This window comes from Bufo gargarizans, chromosome 2, assembly GCF_014858855.1.
Source record: "Bufo gargarizans isolate SCDJY-AF-19 chromosome 2, ASM1485885v1, whole genome shotgun sequence".
Classification (NCBI taxonomy): domain Eukaryota; kingdom Metazoa; phylum Chordata; class Amphibia; order Anura; family Bufonidae; genus Bufo; species Bufo gargarizans.
In genome coordinates this window covers 231695921-231709126 of record NC_058081.1, presented here as the reverse complement: position 1 = coordinate 231709126, position 13206 = coordinate 231695921, and the positions used below count along the sequence as shown (strand labels likewise).

General features: G+C 41.3%; 1 protein-coding gene across 1 annotated transcript in view; it reads left to right on the top strand.

Moving 5' to 3' along the window:
* The window catches only part of GRM3 (glutamate metabotropic receptor 3), a 342443-nt gene that overhangs the window by 224793 nt on the left and 104444 nt on the right, over positions 1-13206 (top strand). The window lies entirely within an intron of this gene.

The following is a 13206-nucleotide window of genomic DNA, read 5'->3' as shown; positions in this document are numbered from 1 at the left end:
ACGCTTGTTGATTGGCTGCTTTGCAGCCTTTCAAAAAGCGCCAAGAAAGCGTCACAAAAGCGCGAAGAAAGCGACGAACACCGAACCCGAACCCGGACTTTTACGAAAATGTCCGGGTTCGGGTCCGTGTCACGGACACCCCAAAATTCGGTACGAACCCGAACTATACAGTTCGGGTTCGCTCATCCCTAGTGATAACTTTAAAACGGTTTGACTTATCCAGGACATTCTGAGATTGTTTTTTCGTCACCTATTGTACTTCATGACACTGGTAAAAGGAAGTAAAAAAAATTCATTTTGATTTATTAAAAAAATACCAAATTTGCTAAAAAATATGGAAAAATTAGCAAATTTCCAAGTTTCAATTTCTCTACTTCTATAATACATAGTAATACCTACAAATATAGTTATTACTTTACATTCCCCATATGTCTACTTCATGTTTGGATCATTTTGGGAATTACATTTTATTTTTGGGGGATGTTACAAGGCTTAGAAATTTAGAAGCAAATCTCAAAATTTTTCTGAAATTTTCAAAAACCCACTTTTCAAGGACCAGTTCAGGTCTGAAGTCACTTTGTGAGGCTTACATAATAGAAACCACCCAAAAATGACCCCATTCTAGAAACTACACCCCTCAAGGTATTTAAAACGGATTTTACAAACTTTGTTAACCCTTTAGGTGTTCCACAAGAATTAATGGAAAATAGAGATACAATTTAAAAATTTCACTTTTTGGGCAGATTTTCCATTTTAATAATTTTTTTACAGTTACAAAGCAAGGGTTAACAACCAAACAAAACTCAATATTTATGGCTCTGATTCTGTAGTTTACAGAAACACCCCATATGTGGTCGTAAATTGCTGTACGGGCACACGACAGGGCGCAGAAGGAAAATAATGCCATACGGTTTTTGGAAGGTAGATTTTGCTGGACTGTTTTTTGACACCATGTCCCGATTGAAGCCCCCCTGATGCACTCCTAGAGTAGAAACTCCAAAAAAGTGACCCCATTTTAGAAACTACGGGATAGGGTGGCAGTTTTGTTGGTACTATTTTAGGGTACATATGATTTTTGGTTGTTCTATATTACACTTTTTGTAAAGCAAGGTAACAAGAAATAGCTGTTTTGGCACCGTTTTTATTTTTTGTTATTTACAACATTCATCTGACAGGTTAGATCATGTGGTATTTTTATAGACCAGGTTGTCACGGACACGGCGATACCTAATATGTATACTTTTCTTTATTTATGTAAGTTTTACACAATGATTTCATTTTTGAAACAAACAAAAAATCATGTTTTAGTGTTTCCATAGTCTGAGAGCCATATTTTTTTCAGTTTTTGGGCGATTATCTTGGGTAGGGTATGATTTTTGCGGGATGAGATGACGGTTTAATTGGCACTATTTTGGGGTGCATATGACTTTTTTATCGCTTGCTATTACACTTTTTGCGATGTAAGGTGACAAAAAATTGTTTATTTAGCACAGTTTGAATTTATTTTATTTTTTTACGGTGTTCATCTAAGGGGTTAGGTCATGTGATATTTTTATAGAACCAGTCGATACGGATGTGGTGATACCTTATATGTATACTTTATGTAAGTTTTACACAACAACAGCTTTTTTAAAACAAAAAATATGATGTTTTAGTGTCTCCATATTCTGAGCCATACTTTTTTTTTTTTTTGGGCGATTGTCTCAGGTAGGTGCTCATTTTTCTGAATGTCAGAATGGGAAAGAAAGGTGATTTAAGCAATTTTGAGCATGGCATGGTTGTTGGTGCCAGACGGGCCGGTCTGAGTATTTCACAATCTGCTCAGTTACTGGGATTTTTACGCACAACCATTTCTAGGGTTTACAAAGAATGGTGTGAAAAGGGAAAAACATCCAGTATGCGGCAGTCCTGTGGGCGAAAATGCCTTGTTGATGCTAGAGGTCAGAGGAGAATGGGCCGACTGATTCAAGCTGATAGAAGAGCAACGTTGACTGAAATAACCACTCGTTACAACCGAGGTATGCAGCAAAGCATTTGTAAAGCCACAATATGCACAACCTTGAGGCGGATGGGCTACAACAGCAGAAGACCCCACCGGGTACCACTCATCTCCACTACAAATAGGAAAAAGAGGCTACAATTTGCACGAGCTAACCAAAATTGGACTGTTGAAGACTGGAAAAATGTTGCCTGGTCTGATGAGTCTCGATTTCTGTTGAGACATTCAAATGGTAGAGTCCGAATTTACCCATCCCTCATGACCATCATGTACCCATCCTCTGATGGCTACTTCCAGCAGGATAATGCACCATGTCACAAAGCTCGAATCATTTCAAATTGGTTTCTTGAACATGACAATGAGTTCACTGTGCTAAAATGGCCCCCACAGTCACCAGATCTCAACCCAATAGGGCATCTTTGGGATGTGGTGGAACGGAGCTTCGTGCCCTGGATGTGCATCCCTCAAATCTCCATCAACTGCAAGATGCTATCCTATCAATATGGGCCAACATTTCTAAAGAATGCTATCAGCACCTTGTTGAATCAATGCCACGTAGAATTAAGGCAGTTCTGAAGGCAAAAGGGGGTCCAACACCGTATTATTATGATGTTCCTAATAATTCTTTAGGTGAGTATATATATATATATATATATATATATATATATTTAAATTAAGTTTAGCCTCTATTTCTGAAAAAGTTTGTGACAGGATTTGAACTCACAGCAGCTTCTGCATTACAGCCCAGAACTTTAACCGCTACACTATATAGCTGCATAGGCAACCCCAAAAAAATAATACATACAGACTTCTACTGTATAGGTCTGAGTAGAAGTACAGTACAGTAGAATTCTCATATTTATTTATTAAGTGACTGGCTATACAGCTATTATAGCTGAGTGTTTAAGTGCCTTGCCTCTAATACAGAAGGTTATGAGTTCGAATCCTTGCAGATACTTATCTGAAATACAGGCTAAATTAGATTTAAATGCACTGGGCTGTCCCCAAGCACTGACTCCATATATGAACATAGCTACATATGAAGTCAGAGCAGGGACTCCTAAGCCGAACTAGAGTCTCCCGACACCCTCCCCTCTTCAGAGCAGGGGGTGCCTGGGGTTCTCCCATTGACTTCCATTGTGCTCGGTAGATCACCCGAGCATCGCAAAGTGTTCTACTCGAGCACACAAGCACTTTGGTGCTCGTTCAACACTAGTCACTAACAGAATGGAGGGCACGAGTAGGGTGGTAGACAGAAATGTAGAGAGCTTTGTTGTGAGGGTAAGAAGTTTGAACTGTATTCTGTGGTGGATAGGCAACCAGTGAAGTGACTGGCACAGACTAGTAGCATCAGTGTAGCGGGTTGATAGATGAGCCTGGCTGCAGCATTTAGGACAGACTGAGTTTAGTGAGGGGGGAGAGTTTAGTGAGAGGGAGACCAATTAGTAATGAGTTGCAGTAGTCAAGACCAGAATGAATCAAGGCAACAAGACTTTTTGCAGTGTCCATCATAAGAAAAGGGCAGATTCTGGCTATATTCTTGAGGTACAGACATCAAAAGCGTTCAAGTGATTGAATATGGGGAACAAAGGAAAGATCTGAGTCAAATGTGGCCCCAAGACAGCGGGCGTGTTGCACAGGAGTTATGATAGTGCCGCAGACTGAAATTGAAATGTCAAGTTTAGGCGGGTTAGTAGATGGGGAAAGACAAGAAGTTAAATTTTTGAGAGATTCAGTTTTAGATACAGAAAGGGCATGATGTCCGACAATTGGCAGACTAAAATAACTTAAAATGCAACTGTGCTACATAAAGAAAGTTAAACTTCAGGTATACTTTCTTTCTTAAAATCTAAATTAATACAGCTCAAGTGATTTTCAATACCAAGTTCCATAAGGGTCCATGTACATGTCGCTGCCACATGCATGGAACCAGTACATGCTCTACCTACAGATCCATATTACAAACCCATGAGTGCTCTATGAGGCAGATTTGTTGTTAAGTTACAGTAAAAAAAAACGTACACCAACTTGCCTCTATGTGTATTTCTTGGGCATCTTGATCCCCCTAGATCCAAAACTTCTAGGAAAGAATAGCTCTTTTCAGCATGTCACAAAGCATGCTATATATTTTTTTCTTGTACAATTTTTAGGAATCTACAGTTGCAAGAAAAAAGAACTGAACTCTTTAAATTACCAGGATTTTGCATTGATAACTAATAAAATGCGGTCTGATTGTTAGATAAGCAACAATTATAGACAAACACAATGTAACTAATAAAACCAAAACAATTGATGGCTTTTATTGAGCACATGGTCATTGCTCTGTAGTTTCCTGCCATGCTTGTTCAGCTAGATTATTTTATTTTCTATTATTATTATTTTTACTCTCCATGATCATGACTTTATATATGATTATATAGTGTATATTATACAAATACACACACAGTTCTACAGCATGAATTTGTGGCGATGATGATGATGATATTACTCAGGTCCTCATCCACGTGGTATCTTCTCTTCTGCATGGCTAGCTTGCAACAGCTGGGCCCCCTTTTCCACGGACCCCATAACAGCTGCGTGGTGTGCTTCCATTGGAAGTATGCCAGTAGCTTTTTCATTGATCCAGCAAAGCGCTGTATAAGCAGCACTGTATGGAAGCAGCCAGGGAGATCTAGCATTTCTGACCATACTGACAGTTTTTTTGTGTGTCTTATAGTCCAAAAAATATGGCAATTGACTTGATTACTTTGGGTCATTGTCTTGTTATATCATCTCTTATTGCCCCTACGTTCTCATGTAAAATATCTTGATACACCTTATAATTCATTGTTCATTCAATGATCACAAGGCATCCTTAGCCTGAGGCAGCAAAGTAGCCCCAAATCATGACGCTTAACATATTTTGGAGAGCTGCTACACTGCTTCTTTACAAGTGAATAGGAGTTACAGTGACACCGTAGTACTAAGAGTTACAGTATGTTTCTGTATCACGCAAGTCACAAAAACAGTGTCCCAGAGACCTGACCACTGTAGGTCAGGGTGGCCCCATTCTAGAATGGGAATAACCCTTCAACCTTTCATCTTTTCAAGATGATTCTGTCTAAAGGTTGACAAACAACTTGAGCTAGACCATGGTATAATTTCTCAAAAGAACAGGTTGGCTGTTTTATGGAACTGGACATATTATCTGACCGTATTCAATGAAGGGAATTTGAGTCCATGAAAATGTTTATCCACTATCAAAATTCTTCTAGATTATAATGAGCATTAATGTTTTTTTGGCAAGCCATGCATATGAATTGAATTTCAAAGACTTAGAGACCAGAGAAAATCAGAGAGTTAGTAATAAAATATATATATATATAGCTAAAAACATATTGTATTTTTTACTTTATAAGACGAACCTGATGAGAAGGCACCCCAGGTTTTAGAGGCAGAAAATAAGAAAAAAATATTTTTCATTAGACTTCATATCAGATCTTCAGATTAAACCCCCATAAATATCAGGGCCTCAGATCAGACCACCATATCAGGACATCAGATCAGCCCCCATATCAGGACATCACATCAGACCCCCATATCAGTATATCACATCAGACCCCCATATCAGGAAATCAAATCAGACCCCCTATCAGGACATCACATCAGACCCCCATATCAGACCCCCATCAGACCTTATATCAGCCCTCAATGTCAGACCACCATCAGACCTTTTAGCAAGCCCTTTATGTTAGATTCCCATCAGACCTCAGATACGCCCTCAATGTCAGACCCCTCTCAAACCTTAGATCAGCCATCAATGTCAGACACCCATCAAACCTCCGATCAGACCTCAATGTCAGACCTCCATCAGCCTTTATATCAGCCAACAATGTCAGACTCCCATCAGACCTTATATCAGCCCTTTATGTCAGACTCCCATCAGACTTTAGATCAGCCCTCAATGTCAGACCCCCCTCAGACCTCAGATCACCCCTAAATGTCAGACCCCATCCGACCTCAGATCAGTCTTCAATGTCAGACTCCCATCAGACTTTATATCAACCTTTATGTCAGGCGCCCATCCCAGACCTCAAATAAGCCCTAAATGTCAGACCCCCCCCCCCCCCCAATCAGAATTTCTTGCTAGAATACCATCAGACCTCAGATCAGGATAAAAAAAAAACTCCTCTTACCTCTCCTACACCGCGGTTCCTCTCCATGTCCAGTGGTCTCTGTAGAAGTCGCAGCTCCCTGTGTTCTCTGGCCCATGGTGCACTGTCACCTGACTGTGTGCAGTGTCAGGTCATAGTGCGTGTATTACGTCCTGGCGCTGTACGCGGTCAGGACAGTGCAGCTCTGGCCCCAGGAAGGAAGACCAGGGAGAGTGAATACCGGAAATGCTCGCAGCACTTCACTGCCCGCTCCCAGCACCAAATGCATTCTAGTGAGAGCTTCCATAATGGAAACGCTCACTAGTAGCACTGAGATTTTTCCACCACTGAAAAAAGTGTGTCTTATAAAGCAAAAAATACAGTACTTATCATATGTATCTCTTGCATCCATTGCTTATATTTTGATAAGAAGCACAAGATATATCTTGTAGTTACATGGTTTTACAGTAAGTAATCAGTGACAAATTAACAGAATGAAAATATTACTTTGGATCAGGGGATTGCAGCCCCTGTCCTGCTGGACAGAAACACAGCTGATCATGTAATGAGCTCTGTTTCTGACCGGAGCACTGCACAGGGCTGTATTAAAGGTCCTGCTCCTGTACTTTAGCTGGCCGGGTGCCCTACTGTCAGTGACAGCCAGGGGCCCGAGGAGACGATAGAAGCACTTTATTACCACTTCTGCCTTCTCCTCATGCCTTCTTCTGCATTGCACTTAATGAGACCTGTGCAATTAAAGGGGTTGTCCGGGTTCAGAGCTGAACCCGGACATACCCTTATTTTCACCCCGGCAGCCCTCCTGAGCCTGGCATCGGAGCATCTCATGCTCCGATGCGCTCCCGTGCCCTGCGCTAGATCGCGCAGGGCACAGGCTCTTGTGTTTTCAATAACACACTGCCGGGCGGTAACTTCCGCCCAGCAGTGTGTTCGGTGACGTCACCGGCTCTGAGGGGCGGGCTTTAGCTCTGCCCTAGCCGTTTTACTGGCTAGGGCAGAGCCAAATCCCGCCCATCAGTGCCGGTGACGTCACCGGGCTGCCTGTCAGCCCCATAGAGAGCCCGGTATGTCACCGGAACTCAGAAAAATGCCTTTGCCCTGCGCGATTTAGCGCAGGGCAAAGGAGAGCATCGGAGCATGAACTGCTCCGATGCTCATGTCAGGGGGGCTGCCGGGGTGAAAATGGAGGGATGTCCAGGTTCAGCTCTGAACCTGGACAACCCCTTTAATAGAGGAAGCAAATATCCAGCTTCCTCTGTTAGACCCAGTGATCCTGTTATCGCCAGGTATCTCGAGGTCAGAGAAAAGCAGAGCTGCAGGGTCTTAGTAGACTCGATCAGCTATGCCTTGTACAAAGCCTGCACAGGGGCTGTTTTCCCTTATAACTGGGGCACCTTTGGATGACCCAGTTACCATGGAAATAGTGCAAAATACTAAAGTGTCAGTGCCCCCAGAGATCTTTCAGTGACTTCTTGGATGACATATTATGTGCAAAAATATATTTTAAGAAAATGTAAATTCAAAAAAGAACAAACAATAAATAAAACAAATAAAAATAAAACATTTGATAAAAGTAAAAATACAGATATAGCAGGGTTAGCGCTCAAGCTCTTAACTCAAATTTCTTAACTCATTGCGTTATCAAAAACCATAGAAAAGCAATTGAAGGTGTTTACTTAACGCATTTAGTTTCGATAACTTGTCTCATAAATCATGAGTGTTAACTCTACTACTACTCTACGTATAAAGTATAAATGATAAAAAAAATCATAAAATATAAGTAATTTAAAAAAATGCCCACTCCAACCAAAACCATTGCCATTATCACTGGGTTCACATGAAACTATACATATTATATAAAAGAACAGACACAAAGTTGGGACCTTATTTTAATAATTTATTTTAGTGTCAGTTTGCAAATTTAAAGAAAAAGGATCTACAGTTTAAAAAATAATGCAGTTTTTCTAGATAAAACTAAAAAAGATAAACAATCTTAAAAATATATTAAAAAGCCCCATGTGTCTTGAGAAAAAACATTGCAAAAATTATTTTGGCAGTCCAAAAAATAAAAAAGTTACAGCCGTTAAAGCTATAATTGGGGAGCAGTGTGACAGGGATGTGCTGCTAACAATCAACAGAATTGAATGAGGGAGGAATGACTGTGGCAGCGATCATTTCTTACTATTCACTTTGCATCCGCCCGTGTAGTAGGCTAATGCAACTGAGCGCTGTTGAACTTTTTTTTTGGCCCTTTGAAACAGAACAATGTGACAATGCAACCCCAAGACCACAATAGTTTGTGCACCCCTGCTTTAGATGATCTATTTAATTTTGAATAATAATATATTTAAAGGGGTTGTCCAGGACTAGAAAAAAAAAGAGTTGCCTTCTTCCATAAACAGCTCCACACCTGTTCACAGGTCACGTGTGGTATTACAGCACAGCCCCATTCATTTCATTGCAGCTGAGCAGCAATGCCAGACACAATCCATGGACAGGTGTGGGACTGTTTTTGGAATAAAGCAGCCATGTCTTTCTAAGCCTGGACAACATCTTTAAGAAAATGAAAATAGCACTGAAAATAATTGAACAGTTCCTGTAAAATACAGTACATGCCTGAAGCATATAGAATACCTCTTAAATCTGTTTTCAGAGTGGATTTTTCTTACCTTTATAATTGCAGTCATCATTTATTTATACGTAGGACGAGTTCCTGTGGAGCTTCTATTCTCATTTCCCTGTTTCTAACACAGACATATACGACACATAAGAAACAACTTACATGAAAACAAGGTTACCTAACATAACGTTTGGTGACTGAAGGAAGACATACGTGCTCCCACAGAATGTTTCTTGGATTAGGACCCAACGTCATAGCACAGCATTGCGATTATTAGCCACTGCGGTGCTCTACAGATGTAGCAAACATTAACTGACATTTACCACATTAAATACACAGTTGCAGCAAACCTTAAATCCAAACTTAAAGGGGTTGTCCTATTAAAATATTTAGCATTTTTTAAACCAGAACCTGGATCTGAATACATGTGATAAAAAATTGAGTATAGCTACTGAACTTTCAATAAAATGCATCTGTATTGCACCACCTGCTTTTTGCTTTTTTTATTTCTCCGTCCACCTCACAGGAGTGGACGCACATGATCAGTTACATCCTTCAATTGTCTCTTGAGCTGCTTGATAGCTTCAGCAGAAGGGACTCACCCCCTGAGAAAGGATACACCAGTCCAGCTTGATAGAAATCTAGCAGAGCAATTGGAGCAATGAATGGAGAGATCTCTGGATCTATGTGAGGTACAGGGCTGGTTCTAGCTTTGTTAGAAAGAGGTTGTCATGCATATACATTACTCAGTGGCGTACCTCCAATAGAGGCAGAACACGCAGCTGCTATGGGGTCCCTGGGGGAATGGGGCCCGCAGTGGAGAATAGGCCACGCCCACTAATTACACTTGTATGGCTACCTGAGAATGTAAGAGGTGGAGAAGGACCTTTGGTGATGTCATCAACCATGTGACCAATGCAGGAAGCCAAGGAATAGCAGAGCAGCAGAAGTCTAAAGGACCTTTGGTGATGACTAGTGCAGAGGACTGGTGAAAGACCTGTGGCATATCCCGGTGAGGGGGCGGAGATTCTGTATGGTGCCTGGAGGGGAGCTTAGTGGTGTTCTGGGATAACCCATAACATCCTAGAAAAGCTGGGAGTTGTAGTTCTGTCCTATTATATCCCTCTCCATGTAATTTAAACATATGCCCTAGTACAGTCTGGTAATTCTGGGAGTTTTAGTTCTTCTGCCCTATTGTATCCCTCTCCATGTAATTTCAATTTATGCCCTAGTACAGTTTGGCAATGCTGGGAGTTGTAGTTCTCTCCTCTTATACCCCCTCTCTGTAACGTATACGGATGCCCCATAATAAGTCTGGCCATACTGGGGGTTATAGTTATTTCTTTTTAAAGTTCTCACCTAGTACAACTAGATGATGTCCTATAATAATCGACATGCTGGGAGTTGTAGTTCTCTCTTCTTGGATTCACATCACTGTTTAGTTTTCCGTCACCCGGCCTTAAACTCTATCTGTGCAATATCTACTTGTATCCGATAATAACAGCCTGGACATGCTGGGAGTTGTAGTTCTCTCCATTTTACCTCTCCCTGTGTTGCTCCCTAATTTCCAATAATAACAATCTGGTGATGATGAGACTTATAGTTCCCTTGTCACTATTATAATGTACTGTAGCCGCTGAGGTGTGTATTAGGCTTTGTTCACATCTGTGCTGGTGACGTTCACTGTTTTGCCGTCGAAGGAGCAAATTCATGGACGACAACACCCGATGGATCCCGCTGACTATGATGAGATCTGATGGGTTTCCATCTGCCAGGCTATAACATTTTGTCTAGAATTTATGACCTGATCTGTGAATTAGGCCCCAACACAGATGTGGTCAAAGCCTTTAATGTTCTCTAGCATCAGATTATGAGGTTCTGCAGCAGCGGAGGTGTATATTAGCAGGTTCTGCAGCAGTCAGAAAAACATCAGTTGTGACTGGATAAAATCCTTTAGATTTCTGTGTCTGCACTTTGGAAAATGTCCCTGTCCTGTTCCTCTGCCAGCACGCGTCACACTGTGACCTGACTGACCAGTCCAGACCTGTCCTGATCCCGCACCGTCACCAGTCCAGACTTCAGACTAGTGCTGTGAAGATCTGCTCCAGGCCCGCAGCACAAACAGTAAGCCAGCATCGGGGAGGAGGTGAAGCAGGAGCAGGCACAGTCCATGGAGAAGGATGACACTCTATATAAAAAGTAGCAGCAGCGGGCACAATACATTGGGTAAGGCTAGGTAATCAATTGCCATCAGATTTTGGTATTCTGTTCCAGCATGCCAGCAGAATACCAGAATCGCCAGATCCAGCATGTGACAAACACTGCCGGCACCTGCCGGATCCCATTCACAATCATAGGGTCATTCAAGATTATTTTGCTCTTTGTTTTTGCTAGAATCTGCAATGGAGGCTTCTGCTGGAACCTCTGCAGTAGATGTGCACGTACCCTAAGGGGTGACATGGGTCACTGACAAAGGGGCCCAGTGATTTCTATGTACGCCCCTGACATTAACAAAAGCCAATGAAATGTAACATTTGTTGCAACTGTATATTAAATGGATTGTGTCATGTTAATATTTGCTGCAGATGAATTGACCCTTGTGACAAAGTGACTGGTTGTCTGTCTTGCTTAGCAAACACATTTCTAAGTACCCCGTTCTGTGTTAATAGGGACAGGTCCTCAGTTGAAGACACTTATCAGTCAGCCAAAGCGGAAAGCAGCTACTAATGGTGTCTGGAGGACCTGGGGGTGTCCATGTTTATTTCGATGAGCGCTGCGTGGTGCTTCATTTCTATTATGGTGGTGCTGTATGAAAACAGAGCCCTTGTTCGTGGGTACTCGGAGAGATTCTAGCTAATCAGTGTGGGTCTCAGCATTGGAAAGCTTGTGATCTGCTTAGCATCCGTTAGTAAGTAATCATGCAGAGCAGCCTTTGAGCACATCCCTTTGATCACGCATTATAGTACACACGATGTTATACTGCTATATTCAGCCTGTTGGCTCAAAGAGTTGTCAGTGATTCCACCTCAGGCGAGAGAAATACAATAGGGGAACTTGTCATGAGAATTGTGACACAACTCAGCCTGGTGGTCTCAATAAATCTCCCCAGAAGGTTGTCCAGCATACAAACTCCATGCAGATGTTATCCTTAGTCATACTCGGACCTAGGACCCCAGCACTGTAAGGTGCCAGTGCTAACCACTGAGCCACCGTGCTGCCCTTTGCTTGAAACATATGTTTTAAAATGCCAGTATTACTACAGTTCTTCTACCAGCAAGCTACACCAAAAAATGACAGATTGGAATATGTTAACCCACCAGTGGGCAATCTATTTGTTTATTTTATCTAGAAATTGCTTAACTAATAACTGATAATCTGAACAGGTCCCAAAAAGTGATGGAGCTGCCTTCCTATAGTGGCTTTATGCTATTGTATAGCAGCCAAGAAATTTCTGTAATTAATTTATTATGCACATTGGGGGACTTCCCATGTTTCGGAATTCAGAAATCATTAAAATAACAATGCATATGTTAATAGAAATCCGCATTCATCCAGGACCTCAAAAATAGCAATTAACATTCGGAGAATAGCCCAGAGGTGTTACTGCTAGTTTAATATCCTTCCCTTTTATATGCTTTATAATGAAGAAATGACATTTATTGTGTATTCTACAGAGGGGCAGGCAAATTATGCATTTTTTTTTGTTTAAGGGAGTGAAAGGAACTTTATGAACTGTGCAAGGATCTTTTGACAGCATCATTTTGGGCACATTTTTCAGATACATATCAGGCCTGCTGGTAAATAAAACAGTTCATCCCCATCAAATTTTGTGGTGCAGAGATATCACGGGAGTTGAGTTAGATATGTCTGCAGTGCTGCGTATTTAGTCACCATGAACAGCATTAATAGCAATAAACCTCCAGCCGCAGAGGGCTGTTTTATTTCGGGACAGAACATAAAGCAACATTGTGTGTGCGATGAATACGATAGGACTTGAATATTTTATCCAAATGAAAATGAGAATTTCTTCATATGTTCTCAGTACAGTTGGTTAGCAGGTGAGAATAGAACCGCACATACCATCTTGTAAACTGGTCAACTACTTGTCCTTACTTTGTGTTAAACCTGGAAAAACTACACATTACAAAGTAATGCATTGTATTACATAAATCTACATCAATAACCTATGTGACTACTGTACGTTAACCTTGTTTTCCTGTGCCAGCTTTCAGATTTTCAACAAGTAAGGGGTGTTCTGGGATCCTTAGGATCATCTATTTGAGGCTGCCTTGGTCCATCCACTTATAGGCCATATACCTAGTAGCAGTGATGCACTATTTTGTAGCTTTTTCTAATTCGCTTGGATAGAAAGAAGCTGCAATAACCTATACCTATGGTGCTAGTATATGTATGGCAGACATGTAGTCGGACCCAGG